Source organism: Saimiri boliviensis, chromosome 8 (assembly GCF_048565385.1).
Source record: "Saimiri boliviensis isolate mSaiBol1 chromosome 8, mSaiBol1.pri, whole genome shotgun sequence".
Taxonomy (NCBI): domain Eukaryota; kingdom Metazoa; phylum Chordata; class Mammalia; order Primates; family Cebidae; genus Saimiri; species Saimiri boliviensis.
Genome location: NC_133456.1, coordinates 57,917,716 through 57,936,605, shown reverse-complemented (window position 1 = coordinate 57,936,605; position 18,890 = coordinate 57,917,716). Strand labels below are relative to the sequence as shown.

Sequence of the window (18,890 nt, the reverse complement as noted above, 5' to 3'; positions counted from 1 at the left end):
TTGGCTATGAGAACTATTCAGTAAATGCTTCAGCAAATATATGAAATCTGCAATCTGGAAGCCACAGTCTCACTGAAACAGTCTTGAATGATAAAATTTAAATGGTGATTCTTTCTTGATTATCCACCAACTCTATGACTGCCCCTGAGAGGTTGAATGAAGCTATAGGAAAACAGACAATAAGACACACAACAAAAATAGTTACAGCATTTTTAGAATACCAGGCATGAAGCTAACTGCATCATGTACATTAGCTTACTCAACGACCAGCCTAGAAGTAAATGGCAGTATACACTGTTATATACATGAAGAAATTGATGCTCAGAGAGATTAAATAATTTTTCCAAGATGGCATCATTGGTGGAGGTGATGGATCTCACTAGTATATCCTCTGAATCTTGGTTTCCTCATCTATAAAATCAAGGCAAATATTTTTCTTGAAGACTTCACAGAACTACTGTGAGCTTAGAGAGTGCTTCAAAAAAGCCCGACAATATTAATTTCTTATATTTGCAAAAAAATTAGAGGGTTTTTAAGTGCTTTCATATGTATCAAGTATTTTAAAAGCCCTAAGGTTCTGTGCAAATGTAAATTATTATTAATCTCTTATGCTGTTTTTAATTCTTACATGTTGTAGGCACTACAAGATAATAATAGTATCAACAGCTAATATTAAAATATGCTAAGCTTGGTGCCAAGAGTTTTACACTGATTGTCTTAATTTATATTAAAAGAAAAGCAGAAATGAGTATTCTTAATCATCCACTTTAAAGATAAGAAAAATACATAGAAATTAAGCAATTTACCTAATTCACTTTAAATTCATTAACAGGTCAGGATTTAAATTTATATCACTACTTTAAAAATAATTTATAACAGATTCAGTGTACATGTAACTGATTATAATAACCTACAAGGATGACTAGATATATAAACTTTGAACAAATTGAGTTCTCTAAACATCATATACACAAAAAACCCATAGCTGAATTCTCTTGAAAAAATTCGATGTCAATCATTTTCATTCAGGAATGTCTCAACTGGCCCCACAGTTATAATACTGTAGAATTATATAATTGAAAAAAATGTATAAATAAAATCACATTGTGGATGTGCTAACGGGGACAATTCATCTTTAAAGGAGCCCTAAAATTAATGATTTTATAAAATAAAAATGAAAATGTAAATTACCCTTAAAAGCTATACCATAAATTAATACTTTCATGTATCAAATTTTCTCAGTGATAATATATTACATTCTATATTAACAAATTTTATTTTTAAAAGCAATTTCAGATTTACAGGAAAGTTGTGCAGCTAGTACTGAGAGTTTTAATAATATCATCTCTACCCAGTCTTTGCAAGCAGTTACCCCAATGATTCATCTTTCATTAGTATGGTACATTTGTCATAATTAATAAAGCAATATTAATACATTGTTATTAACTTATTTCATTCCTTATTCAGATTTCCTGGGTTGTTACCTAATATCCTTTTTTTCTGTTCCAGGATTCCATCCAGTCTAGGATATTAAATTTAGTTGGCCTGTCTCTTTATGCTCCTCTTAGCTAAGACATTGTCTCAAATGTTAATGACCTTAACACTTTTAAAGAGTATGGTCAGGTATTTTGTAGAGTATTCCTTTATCAGACTTTGATTTCTTTTTCATAATTATACTGAGATAATGAGCTTGGGAAGACAGATCACAGAAGTGAAGTGCTATTTCCATTACATCATACCAAGTGTACATAGTGTCCACATAATTTGTGACTCTTGATGTTGACCTTGATAACCTGGCTGAAGTATTATGTGTCAGATTTTTTTAAATCACTTTTCCATACTGTAATTTTTGGAAGGAAGTCACTATGAATACTTAAGAATGGGAATTTCTTTAGGATGTCTTATCTACAAAGCTTATTTCAAATTCTTTTGTGTAGAATTTATTTATTCTCCCTCTCTTTCCCAGTTTTTTAATTATTCAATTCTTCTTTATATCAGTAGAGACATATGGATGTTTACTTTATATTTTGGGTTGTAATTCAAAGCTAATTTACTTTCTTGCTCTGCTTGTTCCAGCTTTGGCCTTTGGGAGATCTTTCAGAAGACTCCTTTGTTCTTTGACATATTGTTACCAATGTGACTTTTTTAAAATGCACTTGTTTACTTTCTGGCCCTACAAGGTGCTCCAAGATTATCTTATATATTTTCTACTCCTGGTTTAGAATCAGCTGTTTCTCCAAGGAGTCCTTGCTCCTTTTATTATAAAATGATGTTAGAAATCAACATTTGTCAAGGCACGATGACTCATGCCTGTAATTCTAGCACTGTGGGAGGCTGAGGTGGGTGGATCACTGGAGGTTAGAGTTCGAGACCAGCCTGGCCAACATGGTAAAAACCCATCTCTACTAAAAATACAAAAATTAGCCAGGCGTGGTATTGGGCGCCTATAGTTTCATCTACTCAGGGGGCTTAGGCAGGAGAATTGCTTCAACTGGGAAGTGGAGGTTGTAGTGAGCCGAGATCACGCCATTGCACTCCAGCCTGGACAATAAGAGTGAAACTCTCTCTTGGAAAAAAAAGAAATAAAAGGTCAGCCAAACAGGAACAGCTCCAGACTGCAGCTCCCAGTGAGATCAGTGCAGAAGGCTGGTAATTTCTGCATTTTCAACTGAGGTACCTGGCTCATCTCATTGGGACTGGTTAGACAGTCGGTTCAGCCACGGAGAGCGAACCGAAGTAGGGTGGGGTGTTGCCTCACTTAGCGCAATAAGTCAGGGAACTCTCTCCCCTAGCCAAGGGAAGCCATTAGGGACTGTGCCTTAATTCACGGCGCACTCCAGCCCAGAAACTACACTTTTCCCATGGTCTTCACAACTCATAGACCAGGAGATTGCCTCGGGTACCTACGCCACCAGGGCCCTAGGTTTCAAGCACAAAACTGGGCGGCCATTTGGGCAGACACCGAGCTAGCTGCAGTATTTTTTCCATATCCCAGTGGTGCCCGGAACACTAGGGAGACAGAACTATTCACTCCCCTGGAAAGGGGGCTGAAACCAAGAAGCTAAGTGGTCTAGCTCAGCGGCTCCTACCCCAGCAAGCTAAGATCCACGGACTTGAAATTCTTGCTGCCACCACAGCAGTCTGAAGTCAACCAGGATGCTGGAGCTTGGTGGGGGAAGTGGGTCCACCATTACTGAGGCCTGAGTAGGTGGTTTCCTCTCACAGTGTAAACAAAGCCCCAGGAAGTTTGAATTGGGCACAGCCCACCACGGCTTGGCAAAGTGGCTGTAGCCAGACTGCCCCTCTAGATTCCTTCTCTCTAGGCAGGGCATCTCCGAAAGAAGGGCATCTCTAGAAGAAATGGATAAATTCCTGGACACTCCAAAGACTGAATCAGGAAGAAGTCAAATCCCTGAATAGACCAATAACAAGTTCTGAAACTCAGGCAATTAACAGCCTACCAACCAAAAAAAGTACAGGACTAGATGGATTCACAGCTGAATTCTACCAGAGGTACAAAGAAGAGCTGGTACCATTCCTTCTGAAACTATTCCAAACAAGAGAAAAAGAGGGAATCCTCCCTAACTCATTTTATGAGGCCAGCATCAACCTGATACCAAAACCTGGCAGATATACAACAAAAAAAGAAAATTTCAGGCCAATATCCCTGATGAATATTGATTGGAAAATCCTCAGTAAAATACTGGCAATCTGAATCCAGCAGAATATCAAAAAGCTTATCCGGCACGATCAAGTCAGCTTCATCCCTGGGATGCAAGGCTGGTTCAACACATGCAAATCAATAAATGTAATCCATCACATAAACAGAACCAATGACAAAAACCATATAATTTTCTCAATAGTTGCAGAAAAGGCCTTCTATAAAATTAAACACCCCTTCATGCTAAAAACTCTCAATAAACTAGGTATTGGTGGAACGTATCTAGAAATAAGGGCTATTTATGACAAACCCACAGCCAATATCATACTGAATGGGCAAAAGCTGGAAGCATGCCCTTTGAAAAGCAGCACAAGACAAGGATTCCCTCTCTCACCATTCCTTTTCAACGTAGTTTTGGAAATTTTGACCAGGGTAATTAGGCAAGAAAAAGACATTTTTTGTATATATATGTACAATTTTTTGATGATTATTTGTTGAAAAGATTGTCTTTTCTCAATTGAATTTCTTTTACTCTCTGTCAAGAATCAATTGACCTTATTTCGCAGGGTTTATGTCTGGGTTCTCTCCTCTTTTCTATAAATCCATCTGTCTATACTTTTACAAATACCTTACTGTCTTAATTACTGTAGCTTTATAGTACTACTTGAAATTGGGTGGTGTCAGTCCTACAACTTAGTCCTTGCTAGTATTGTGTAGACTATGTTGGATCTCTCGCATTTCCATATAAATTTTTAAATTATCCTTTGGGATGAAGCTAAAAAATAGAATGAACTTGTCAATAACTGCAAAATAGCTTGCTGAGAATTAAATTTACATTCAATCTATACATCAACGTATGAAAAATATATACTTCAACATTATTGAGTCTACCTTTCCATGAAAATGATACATCTCCCCATTTATTTAGATCTTGCTTTATTTCTTTCATCAGGCTTAAAATTTTCCGTATACATAGTATATGTCCCATACATATTTTGTTGTTTATATTTCCTTTCTTTGCTGGAGGAAGGAATGTAAACTGTATTTTGTTTTCTACTTTAATTTTCAGTTGTCCCCTGGTGGAACATGGCAAGACAATTGACTTCTATTAATGTTGCATCCTGCAACCTTGCTATAAGCACATGTTAGTTCCAAGAGTCAATTCTTTTAGTTTTACTAAATAATTATGTCATCTGTGAACAAAGATAGTTTTCTTTTTTCTTCTGAATCTCTCTCTAGATATTTTTTTCTTGCCTTATTGCACGAGCTAGGATATCCAGTAAAATGGTGAGTAAGAGTAGCAAAAAGAAACAATCTTTTCTTGTTCCCAATCATAGAAGAAAAGTGTATCATTTCTCACCATGAAATATCATGGTGGCCTATTTTTTAGGTATTACAGATTTAGTTGAGGATGTTTTTTATTCCTAGTTTTCTAAGGCTTTTTCTCATAAATAGATGTTGGATTTTGTCAAATGTTTTTTCTGCATCAATTGACAGACTCATAAAATAGTTCTTTAGCCAGTTAATATAATGTACTACATTAATTGATTTTGATTTTTAAATGTCAGATCAGTGTTGCAGGCCTAAAATAAATTCCACTTATTGTGATGTATTTTTACACATTTTTGGATTCACTTAGCTAATATTTTATTGAAAAATTTTGCATCTACGTTCATAAACATATTGAGCTGTAGTTTTCATTTCTCGTAGTCGCTTTCTCTGGTTTTGGTATTAGGATAATGCCTGACTCATCAAATGAGTTAGGAAGTATACCTCTTATATCTATTTTCTAGAAGCGATTGTAGAGAACTGATATCATTTGTTCCTTAAATGTTTGGTGAAATTCATCAGTGAAAGAATCTGGGCCAGATGTTTTCTTTTTTGAAAGATTATTAATGATTTATCAATTTTTAAAATAAATATAGATCTATTTACATAACATATTTTTTCCATAAGTTTTGATGGTTTATGTCTTTCAAGGAATTGATCCATTTCATCTAAATTACTAAATGTGTAAGTATACATTTGTTTGTAATATTCTTGTATTATCTTTTTAATGTCCATGGAATCAATATTAGTAATTTGTGTCTTCTCCCTTTTCACTTGGTTAGCCTGGCTATGGATTTATCAAGTTTATAGATCTTTTAAAGGCATTGCCTTTTGGGTTTATTGACTTGCTCTGTTGACTTCCTGAAATCTTCCTTTGTAGATTTCTGCTCAAAGTTTTGTCTTTTCTTCTGCTTACTTGAAGCTTAAATTGCTCTTCTCTCTTTATTTTCCTAAGGCATGTTTCTATTATTGATTTTTAGATGTTTTTTCTTTTCTAATATATGCAACTGCTGCTACAAGTTTATCTGTAAACACTGCTTTTACAGCATTCCATACATTAAAAAAATAAAAATAGGATTTGTAATGTAAAGTACATCTGCAATCTCAGATTTTATGAATATTGTAAGGTTTGAGACACATTTATCTAAAGATATAAGAGAACTATTAGAAGACAGAAAACTGTGGGTAAAAAGAATTATCCTTCTTTTTTTTCTCATCTTTTATTTGAAGTTCCAGGGTACAGGTGTAAGATGTGCAGGTTTGTTACGTAGATAAATGTGTGCCATGGTGGTTTGCTGCACAGATCAACCCATCACTTAAGTATAAAGCCAAGCATCCACTAGCTATTCTTCCTGAGCATCCCATAAGTTTTGATGTACATTTCATTTTGTTTAGTTTAAAATATTTTTAAATTTCCCTTGAGATGTCTTCTTTGACCTATATGTTATATAAAAGTATGTTATTTAATCTCAAACTATTTGGGGATTTTGGAGTTTTTTTCTGATATCAATTTTTAGTTAAATTTCATTATAGTCTAAGAAGAAATATAGTAAAATTTCTGTTCTTTTGACTTTGTGAGGGTATGTTTTTCAGCTCAGGATCTGTTATATTTTGGATAAAGATCCAAGTAAAATTTAGAAGGCTGTTTATTCTGCTGCTACTTGATTAATTATTCTGCTGTTACTTAAACAGTTAGATCCTGCTCCTTGTTAGTGTTATTCAGTTGAACTTTCTCCTGATTTCTGAGTGTTAGAATTAGCGTTTTTTTTTTTTTTTTTTTTTTTTTTTTTTTTTTTTTTGCTTTGATATGTTTTCATTGCTATATACATAGACTAACATGTTAGAGACTCTGAATCTAGACCTAGCTTGGTTGTTAAGAAGAATCCACTCCAATCATCTAACACATCCTTTTCTATAATGGGTATAATACTATTTCCCAAATTTAATCAGTTAATCTATCACTATAACTGATATAAAATGAAGTTTATATAAATTTATAGGTGACAATATTACCACCATTTTTGTTGGTATCACAGATCTTTGACTCATTCATTGCTCTTTGCAGCTTCACCTTTTTTTCATATAGGTCAAAGAAGACATCTCAACAATAATAATAATAATTATTAAATTATTATTTAATAATAGATAATTGAATAAATAAATTGGAAAAAATAGATAACTCTCCTAGGCAGAAAGATTTCAAGTATTTAATGTAGTTACAGTGCCCTCAAGGAGATGGCGCTCTCTTTAAGTATGGACTATGTATAGTGACTTCCTACAAACAAGTATAGCATGGAAAGTGGGGAAAAGTCACTTTACAGTGGAGAATTCTGACAAATGCTATCTCAGTCAAGTGGTCAATGTCAACATTATCAGTAATAAGTCATGTTGATGGCATGGTACCCTTGATGTGATGTGATAAAAAAGGGCTCTTTACATCAATGATCTTTATTCTAAAGACCCGTAATCCCAATTCAATCATGAACAATTCATCAGTCAAAGTTCAGTAGGGGTCATCCTAATAAATACCTGTTTAGTACTACTCAAAACACTCAAGGTCCTTAAAAGTTTGGCCCTGAAACCATCCCCACAAAGATGAGTCTTAGGAAGAACAATATGAAATGTGATTTCTGGGATGGGATCCTGGAACAGAGAAAGGACATTAGGTGAAAACTGAGGAAATCTACATAAAGTATAGAACTTAGTTAATTATAACAAATCATCAATAGTTCATTAATTGTGACAAATGTATCATACTAATGTCAGAAGCCAATAATAGGGAAAGGCAACTTCCCTATCTTTGCAACTTTATGTAAATGTAAAGCAATTCAAAAGTGAAAATGTTTATTTTTTTAAAAACCGTGTAACTTTGGAACAAAGTTTAAAGCAACTTTTTTAGTTTGGAAGTAAATTCATTTAATCAATACATCAGCTCATTAGTTCATTTGTTCATTCATTGATACCTTTTATCATTCAACGAGTACTCCTTTGTGTCTACTTTGTGGCAGCATAGCACTACAGCATAAGGACTCCACAGCTCTGTAATGGGCGTTTCTCTATCTGGTGGCTTGTATGTCCTCGAGAAGATGTTGTTTACTATATTGGGGAGTTTGATATTCCACTGCAGTGCAGCAGACTAGTACCATTTGGTGAAATCCTGAAAAGAAACAAGAGAATTACTGAAGGGCAGGTGCTACTCAAAGATTAGTGTGGATGAAGAATTTCTCACAACTGGATTTTGATGATAGATTATATTGTGCAGATTGGTCTATTGAAAATGACTTTGATTATTTTTTGACTATGTGGTCTTTGAATGCACTCTAGTGTTAATCACAGCTTTGCAGTAACTACCTGTTAATGGTTGACCTGTGACATTACCAGGTTCTGACAATGGCAATGAAAGACACTCTTTGCGTACTACATTGGGATTTACTAAAAGTATTTAGAATACTAAAGTATTTCCAAAGACAAATCTTTGGTGTGACAGATGTCAAATAACACCCAGAAGTTGAAGGGTCTTTCTTACAAAAACATTCTGTTGCAGTTTTAATAAGAGTTCTGGGTGTCACTTTATGAAGCTCACCTCTTTTGGCCTGCAAATAACTTTTTTTGCCAATAATTTAATATTTAAATTTGATTTAAATATTAAATTGTTTTTGAACATGAACTGATTTCATATTAAAAGTCTCATACTTTTAAAGAAATGATCGAATTATTCCCATGGTCATTTTGCCTTCTCTAGGATTAGAGTTTGATCAGCAAACCCATTTTCCACTGCAAAATATATTGAACACAAAAACTAAAGTTCTTGAAGCATTTAGATGCCCAGTTTTTCACAGTGACCACTGCAATGTGGATGAAGGCTGACTAAAAATATACCTTTAACTTAATGATCTAATGGCTGTCCCCTAAGCTTGCAGAAATAACACATAGCATAAATCTGTGTTTTCTGAAAATATCACATTGTGTTCTTGAGGTCATCAGCATGGAAATGATCTCAAGTGTAAAATCTATATGAGATATATGGGACTCTCTACAAGGAATATTGGATTATTGCCCTCTGTAGCTTTGAAAACCATCTTTCTTGTACAACAGCAGAAAGCTTCAATATACTTGCATGAATTATAAATGACACTCAGTACTCTTGTTGAAGCAGCTACAGAATGCTTTTGTAAGAAAGACCCTTCAGCTTGTGGATGTTATTTCACATCTGTCACACCAAAGATTTGCCTTTGGAAATACTTTACTATTCTAGATATTTTTAGTAAATTGAACATAGTACTCAATGACTGGTTTTCTTTTCTTTTCCTTTTTTCTTAATTCTCAGAATGGTACAGGTATGTATTTAACCTGAAAATGAAGTCAAGGCTTTTAAACAATTAGCCCCAAAGAGTCATTGATTAAAAAAAAAAAAAAAAAAAAAAAAAGCCTATCTGTGAAGGGGTAAGAGACAAAACTAACATTGATTTTGGAGTATAGCTGCTTAATAGTTCAGACTTTTAGGTGCCTTTGAGCATCTTTACTATCAGTAGAGAAACGGGGTAACATACAGATCAGATGCTCCAAATCAACATTCTCCTTTTCAAAGATGCACTGCTGGCTTAATTCACATTATTTTATGTATCATTTTTATATTCTTTCTAAACACTCCACACATTTTCAGGCTGGGCACTTATACCATGGGCTCTTACTGTATCAGCAATTTTCTTTAGTGACAACCTAAGAAAGTGAGTAAATAAATAAATAAATACTCAGTTGAATTTTAAGGATGTACCTGTCATTGAAATCAGACTCCTTCAATATTCAAAGTAAAGATTATTCAACAACAACAAAATATATTTTAAACTCTTCATACATTTCCACTTTTACTCCAGCAAGAAGTATCTTTCTAATACCTTTAAATTATTTTTAAGGTATTATAAGTGGGAATCTACAAAGGAGAACAAATAATGTGTATGCTATTGAATTATGTAGATTTGTAATTTTTCCCCAGCAAGGTAGCAGAAAGTACACTAGGTTCACAGTCCCTCCATGTTTTAAAAGAAAATTACAGAGTGAAACTAGATCTTGGAAAGATGCAGAGGCAAGATCACTGGGCAATGTGTCCAGAGGACCACAGCAATTTGGGTCTTTTATCTGGGGTTAGTTGTGTGATTCAGGGTGAGTTACTCAGTTTATTGAACTCCAAAATTGTCATTTGTTATAAATTTCTCATAGACTCCTGAATGACTGGAATTTAGAATAATGGGTCACTTGTAGTGACTCACATCTATAATCCTAGTATTTTGAGAGGCTAAGACAGGAGTCTCACTTGAACTTAAGAGTTTGAGGCCAGCCTGGGCAACATAGTAAGACCCCATTTCTTTTTCTTTTCTTTTCTTTTTTTTTTTTTGTTATACATTAAGTTCCAGAATACATGTGCAGATTGTGCAGGATTGTTACATAGGTATACACATGAGATGGTGGTTTGCTGCATCCATCCCCCCATCACCTACATTAGGTATTCCTCTAATGTTATCCCTCTCCAATCCCCCACCCCCGATATACCTCTCTTAGCCCTCCCACCCTCCAACAGGGCCCAGTATGTGATGTTCCCCTCCCTATGTCCTTGTGCTCTCACTGTTTAACACCAACTTATGAGTGAAAACATGTGGTGTTTGGTTTTCTGTTCTTGTGTCAGTTTGCTGAGAATAATAGTTTCCAGCTTCATCCATGCCCCTGCAAAGGACATATCCATTTCATAGAACAGAAAAATTAACATTGTTAAAATGATTATATACCCAAAAGAGATTCTACACATTCAATGCAATTCCTATCAAAATATCAATGACATTCTTTACAGAAATTTTAAAAAACTATTCCAAAATTTGTACGAAATCACAAAAGACCTTGAGCACCCAAAGTTATGCTAAGCAAAAAGAATAAGCTGGAAGTACCACACCACCTGACTTCAAAATATACTACAAAGATATTGTAAACAAAACAGCATAGTATTGGTATACAAACAGACACATAGACCAGTGGAACATAACACAGAACCTAGAAATAAATCCATGTGTTTACAGCCAAGTAATTTTTGACAAAGGAAGCAAAAATACATGCTGGGGAAAGGACAACCTCTTCAAAAAGAGATGGTAGAAAAACTGGATATCCATACGTAGAAGAATGAAACAACCCCTGTCTGTCGCCATATGCAAAACTAAACTCAAAATGATTTAAAGACCTAAATGTAAGACCGGAAACTATAAAATAACTAGAAGAAAACATAGGGAAAATACTTCAGGATATGAGTCTAGGCAAAAATTTTATGGCGAAGACTTCAAAAGCACAGGCAACAAAAACAAAAACAAAAAGACAAATGGGATTATGGCAAACTAAAAATCTCTGTATAGCAAAGGAAGCAGTCAACATGATGGAGAGACAATGTGTTGAATGAGAAAAAAAAATTTGTAAACTATTCATCTGACAAGGAACTAATATCCAGAATATACGAGGAACTCAACTCAACAGCAAGAAAAAGAAAATGATTTAAAAATGGGCAAAGGATTGGAAAAGAGACTTCCTAAAAGAAGATATAAAAATGGCCAAAAAATACACCAAAAAAATGCTCAGTATCACCAATGATCAGGAAAATGTAAATCAAAACCACAATGGGCTATCATCTCACTCCCATCAGAATAGTTATTATCAGAAAGACAAAAAATAACAAAGGAGAGGAGGATTCAGAGAAAAGGCAACTCTTACACAAACATATATCTGTACCCCCATGTTTATTGCAGCACTATTCACAATAGCCAAGCTATGGGATCAACCTAAATGTTCATCACCAGATGACTAGATAAAGAAAACGTGGTGTATATACACAATAGAATCTATTAAGCCATTAAAAAGAATAAAATCCTATCATCTGTGGCAACATGAAAAAACCTGGAAGATATTATGTTAAGCGAAATAAGTCATCATAGAAAAAGAAATACTACATGTTCTCACACCTATGTGGGAGTTAAAGGATTGAAATTATAAAAGCAGAGAGTAAAAATGTGGTTCTAGAGACGGGGTTGAGTAGGAGGCAGGGAAGGATAGAGAGAGGTTGGTTCAAGATACAAAATTACAGCTAGATAGAAGAATAAGTTCTTTTGTTCTATGGCACTGTAGGGCAAATACACTTAACTTAATTTATCATATATTTTCACAAAGCTAGAAGAGAGGATTTTGAATGTTCACAACACCAAGAAATGATAAACATTTGAGGTGATAGATATGCTAATTACTCTGATTTGGTCATTACACATTGTACACATGTATTAAAATATTACTCTATCCTGTAAATATGTACGATTATTATGTGTCAACTAAAAATAAAAGAAAAAAATAAGCCAGATGCAAGAGTGTGTACTGTATGATTTCATTGGTACAAGCACAAAAAGTAAAACAACTAATATATGCTGTGAGAGCTAGTGTTTATCTTTGGAGAAAAGCCGAAAAGAGGCAAGAGATAGAGGGTTGGAAGAGTGGTAAACTTTGGTAACTTAACCTGAGTTGTGGCTACATGGTTGTGCTCAGTTTGTAAAAATCATCAAACTATACACTTATGATTTATGAATATATATATTACAGCCTCTTCCCATGTGGTAACAAAATGTCCATGAGCAGTTCAGGCTGTCCAGTTAGAAATATGGTAAAAAGGGTTCCTCCACTGTTCCTCACGATCAAGGAACTGCATCTCATTGGATCAAACTGAGGCACATGTCCCTTCCTGTACAAGTAGTATTGGCAGAGAGTTAAAGTGTACTGACAGGTGAGGTCTAAATTATGTGCCCATCCCAAAGCCATTATATCATCATTATCATGGTCATCTGCCACATTTCTGGGGGTTGACTGTACCAGCTAAGCTGTTCTCACTGGGAGTGGGGGACGGGTATCACAGTGTAGCTGCATCCAGGTGGTGGCTAAGCTGGACTCATCTTGAAGGCTTCCTTCTCACACACCTGCAAGAGAAGATGACTTAGATGCTGGGACTTCTTGGACATCTTTCTATTTCTGTGTATTCTTTCCTCATAACCTCCACAGCATGGTGACTTCAGGGCGAAATAAATTTTCATCAGAAAATAGCCAAGGTTGTTTGTATATTATCTTTGGCTATTACATGCTACAATACCAGAGCTGTGTAGTTGTGACAGAGGCCCTGTGGGTATGGCCTATGAAGCTGTATATATTTACAATGCAGGCCTTTGCAGAAAAAAATGCACTGGCCTCTGACCTAGGCGCAAATGTCAGACAGTGTCATTTCTGCTGCATTCTATTTATTAGAAGTAAATCACTAAGGCCAGTTCATATCCAAGGGGAGAATTTGTGAGTATATTCTAAACCAGGGGTCCTGAACCCCCAGGCCATGGACCAGTACCAATCTGTGGCCTGTTAGGAACTGGGCCGCAGGGCAGGAGGTGAGTGAGCATTACCACCTGTGCTCTACCTCCTGTCAGATCAGCAGGTCATTAGATTCTCATAGGAGCATAAACCCTACTGTGAACTGCACACACAAGGGATCTAGTCTGCACACTCCTTATGATAATCTAATGCTTGAGGATCTAAGAGAGAACAGTTTATCCCAAAGCTAACCCCCATCCCCACCCCCACCCATCTATGGAAAAATTGTTTTCCATGAAACCAGTCTCTGGTGCCAGAAAGGTTGGGAACTGCTGTCCTAAACCACCACAGAGGTGGAGTCACCTAACATGTTCACTGAGTGGAAAAGGAGAGTGCTGTTGGCTACAGAAGGTGCAAAGATGTTGAAAAGACCAAAACAGAAAAACCACTCTAGGTGAGATAGCATGTTTTTAGTTCTCTGAGCAGGTTAACAGAGTTGAGCTATAGATGGTGCATTTTCTTCTCCATGCAAGTTATTACCACTTTCCATACCAGGAAAGTAACAGCAGAACTTGTCGCCTGCCCCCCGCCTCCAAAATTATCCCTATTGCTCAGGGGCACTTATGTTAAAGTCATTATGACAACTTTTACAGTGCTCTAATTGAACTGCTCGGGCACAGAAGAATGTTTCTTGCTAAAGGAAAATAGCTGGGAGAATTAGAAAAATGGCATATCAGAAAAAATGAACATATTCTTGGGCTTTTGAAATGTCAGACTTCTGGGCAACAATTTATCTGACTTACATTATAGGGCTACAAACAGTCAGCAACTCTTATTTGGCCATTTTTCACAATAAAAATACATTTCTAAGTGCTGTTTTAGTTCAATAATGATTGTACACATCTACTTATTTTTCATTTATGTGTGTGTGTGTGTTGGGAGGAGTAAGTGGTTCCCTAAGTAATACCTAGCCCTTGGCAATATTTGGCAACAAATGAGAATATATTATGTTAATCAGATTGGACCACTTGCTCAGTGGAAGATGGTAATCTGGATTTTAACAAAATACAAAGCATTTAAAATCTACATGGAAAATTAAGTAGTCACTAAGTTCTTCTTACAGGAATATGCCACTGACATCATCTCTTCAGCTCTAGCATAATGGAGGAGGCTGAAGGCCATTATTACAATCATGAAGAGATTTGTTGTGATTGTATGATTCCCAGAGAGGTAGCTGGAATGCGGATTGGAAATGGTGGGGAGAAGGGTGGGAGTGGGATGCAACCAATGCAGGAGAATAGCAGGCTCCTTTCGATTGGCCATACTTCTCACATTAGTAGATGTATAGCATCTTAAGAGAGAAATACTGACCAGCAAGGACGTTATGAAACACAGGCTAGATGTTGATGGAAATAATTTTTTCACCTATATTTGAATTGTTGGAGTGGAGAGGAAATTTTTTAAGGGGCAGGAAGGGGCCTTTACTCTGCAAGCTGATCACCTAATAAGTGAGTTGGGCACATATACAACTTATAATGCAAGGCATAATGTAAAGAGGACCCATCACAGAGTAGGAATTTAACCAATACAAGTGGGTGAGAGCTACCATTTATTTAGGGTTTGTACATAGCAGACAATATGGTAAATGATTTACATACATTCAACCATCACAGTCACTTTATTTATTGTATAATATTATTAAACTTATTTTAGAGACAAGAAAATTAAGGCTTCATGAAGCCAAGCAATTTGATCAAGGTTACATCAATTTTGTTTTGGAATCTGAATTTTCAACTAAGAAAATCTGGTTCTAGACCTTGCCCTTTTAATTACTACGTATTACAGCCAATGAATGGGTGGATGGATAGAAGAAAGAAAGGAAGGGTAGATGGATAGATGGAAGGAAAGAGAGATGATATAACCTAAATATGGTGAAAATGTAGGGGAAGGAGTGAGTAAATCTGACTAGCTATTGGATAAGGTTAAATAGAAAGGGTTGCATTTGACCTGAGTCTTGGATAAGACAGATGTGTCCAAGCAGAGGAGCTGGAGATAGATTTCCCAAGCTGTAAGCAAGGTCTAAGCAAAGACCCCTGACACCCAAGCATCCATTAATCTAAAGGCTGACAGGTAGTCCTGCAGGACTGGACACAGGGCAACCAGGGCAGCATCCCAGAGAAGAGGCTCTGAGTAATACAACACGGCGAAGGGTCTGGAATGTCATGTTGACAAGGATAGGCTTTCTTCTGTAGGCAGTAGAGAGCCTTCAAATATTTCTTAAATGGTAGATAACATTTATTGAACACTAATTTGTGCTAGCTACAAAGCATTAAAATCCTCACAAGAACTTTATTGAGCCAGGTGCTGTGAATCAGTTGCCCAAAGCCATAGAGTCCAGAACTCTTTGAATCATAATTTGAACCCAGGTAGCCCTCTAGAGCTACAGAGTTACACAGAGCAAGAGAATGGCATGATTTATCCATATGTAAAGAGCTAGTTATAGCAGCAGCATGGATAAGGATGAAACTAAAGATAAAGAAACTGATTAGAAGGCTATTTATGTTCAGACAAAAGAGGTTGAAAAAATAAGCTAAAGCAGCATTCTCAACCTTGTTGCTACTGACATTTTGAGCTGCATAATTCTTTGCTGCAGGGGCTGTCCTGAACATTGCAGAGTGTTTAGCAATATCCTTGGTCCCTACCCAATAGATATTAGTAGCATCTGCTATCAAGCTGTGACAAACAGAAATGTCTCCATGCATCCCCAAATGTCCCCAGAAGGGCAAAATGGCCCTGGTTGAGAACCAATGAGTTAAGGTACTGATGGGGAATTGGGGAACAGGAGATATTTACCAATAGGATATATAGGATCAAGTGATCAAATGGTGAAAGGGCTTCAAAGACCTGTCCAGATGTATACCATAAACATGGAAGGCAGCAATATTCCCAGAGATCCATATGTCTAGATTCAGTAAACCTGGCTGGTGTTCAGGGTCCAGATTCAGCAAACCTGGGTTCAAAATTCAGCTCTCTTATCTGTCACTATGTGAATTTGAGCACATTTCTCACACTCTCTAGTTCATAAAAGGAAGATTCTAATGGCACCTACTTCGAAAGTTGTAGATTAAACCCAGACATTATGAGTAAGTGCTTAGAAAAGTTTCCATCATGTAGTGAGTGTTCAATAAATGTCACTACTGGCCAGTAAAGAAAACACAGAGGAGCTTTCTTCAACCCTAGTTTATGGAGCTCATGGTTTTAAAGTTTTGAAGTAAGTGGGCATGGTAAACTTTATAAAGAGTTTTCCTTTGATAGACTATTTTTCAACTCATAAAGGTTAAACTGAAAAAAGAGTATACAGCTTAATATTTGGTTTGATACTGATATAGTTTGGCTCTGTGTCCCCACCCAAATCTTATATTAAATTGTAATCCCCACATGTGAAGGAAGGGACCTAATGGGAGGTGACTGGATCATAGAGGCAGTTTCCCCCATGCTGTTCTCATGATAGTGAGTGAGTTCTCATGAGATCTGATGATTTTAAAGTGTTTGCCAGTTCTCCCCTTACTCTCTTTCTTTCTCTTCTGCTACCATAGAAGACAAGCCTTGCTTTCCCTCTGCCTTCCACCATGATTGTTAAGTTTCCTGAGGCCTACCTAGCCATGTGGAACTGCATATCAACTAAACCTCCTTTCTTTATAAATTACTCAGTCTCAGTTGGTTCATTACAGCAGTGTGAAAATGGACTAATACAGATACCAATTGTGAGTGTTAGGGGTGTGTGTGTGTGTGTGTGTGTGTGTGTGTGTGTGTTTCTAGAAATACTTGTATGTATGCACGTATACAGTTATAAATTAGATTATTGGAATCAGACCAAAAGACTAATAACATTATTATGGATAATAAGATTACAGGTGAACTTAGTTTCCTTCTCTATTTTTCTATTCTCCTTTATATATTTTTAAAATGAGTATTACTTTTATAAATACAGGACAAAAGCAAATGTTCTCCAATGTCTTTCTTTACGATATATTGGTTAACATCTCACTATGTGCTAAGAAGTATGCTAGAAGCTAAGAATACAGTATGAAACACCCATCCTCCACACACACATATCCACACACACATACATCCATACGCAGAGCAACAAAAAAAGCAACAAAACCACAAAAGCAACTTAGCTAGAAGCTAAGAATACAATATGAGACACCCATCCTCCACACACACATATCCACACACACATACATCCATACACAGAGCAACAACAAAAGCAACAAAACCACAATAAATCATGTGTACATAACAGACAATTAGAAGTTGAGAATCAAGTTCAAATTTAATATAGATACCCTAAAATCAAGGAATCTGGCTGGTTTTGGTGGTGCCATCTTAATTAATCATGCATATAAGTCTAGCAGAATATTCAAAGAATTTTCTTTGTGCAAATGGTTCAGTAGAAAACATCATCATCTTCTCATTTTAGGGATTTTGCTTCTCCCATTTAGTAACTTTTATCCCAAACGAAAAATCATACAATTGTATAATGTCTTAATCAAATCTGAGACTGATTAGTAGGAATAGCTCACCTGAAAACTATAATTTTCCCTATTTCAGTAACAAGGCCTTTCCTTAGATAGTATACAAGAAGTTTTCCATTTCAAAATAAAAATCTTTGCCTCCATGCAGGTACATTTAGGAAAATTTAAACAGTATGTGTTTTTCTGAGCTCCCACAGACTTACGAAAACAGTAAATTGGACCTCAGGAAAATTCTCCAACATCCTGACTGTGTGTTTAAGCAAGGAAGAAGTGACTGCATGGGGTTTGCTACAACACTGTGATTTTGACACAAAATTTTCACTCTCATTTCAATTGGTGTCTCTGTGTAGAGCAGGCATCCCCAAACTACAGCCCACAGGCCACATGTGGCCCCCTGAGGCCATTTATCCGGCCCCCCGCCGCACTTCAGGAAGGGGCACCTCTTTCATTGGTGGTCAGTGAGAGGAACACAGTATGTGGTGGCCCTCCAACCGTCTGAGGGACAGTGAACTGGCCCCCTGTGTAAAAAGTTTGGGGACGCCTGGTGTAGAGCGTAATGGACGTGATATACTGCAGATGCTCACTCCATCCTCTGTATCTTTTAAAATTAAGTACACAGTGAAATGAAGGAAACTATGCAGGTGATGGACTAGGCATTCTGTGTCTGCCCCTTGTCATTCTTTCTCACTGCTGTATTTCTAGAATTAGGCTTCAGGTTCTGTCATCTTAAATATTTTAATACTTTACTGATCTCCAACATGTTTAGCCATAGAAGGATAGCAGTAAAATAAAATTTTATAGCCAACAAATTCCTTTATATCTAAAGTTTATCACACATTTTATATTTTGTTTGACAACACATTGTTCCTGGAGACTCTGAAATACACACAGTTTCTTCAAATTGCAGTGTGCTCATGTTTTTTTCCTTATTAAGGGTTGATTTCATTGTCAAGGTAGAAAGAATTCCTGATAATTGGCCAGGGTGCCTGAAATTC

The 18,890-nt window shown here is 36.1% G+C and overlaps 1 long non-coding RNA gene across 11 annotated transcripts in view; it reads right to left on the bottom strand.

The window, feature by feature from the left end:
• LOC104653246 (uncharacterized) overlaps window positions 1–18,890 on the bottom strand; it is a 123,039-nt gene that overhangs the window by 26,747 nt on the left and 77,402 nt on the right. For 10 of the 11 annotated variants that reach the window (XR_012518820.1, XR_012518815.1, XR_012518817.1 and 7 more), the window contains one exon: window positions 7,954–8,147. The exons of the other annotated variant lie outside the window; for it this stretch is intronic. This is a non-coding gene — a long non-coding RNA (uncharacterized LOC104653246). The remainder of the gene's footprint in view (window positions 1–7,953; window positions 8,148–18,890) is intronic. 11 annotated transcript variants of the gene reach the window in all.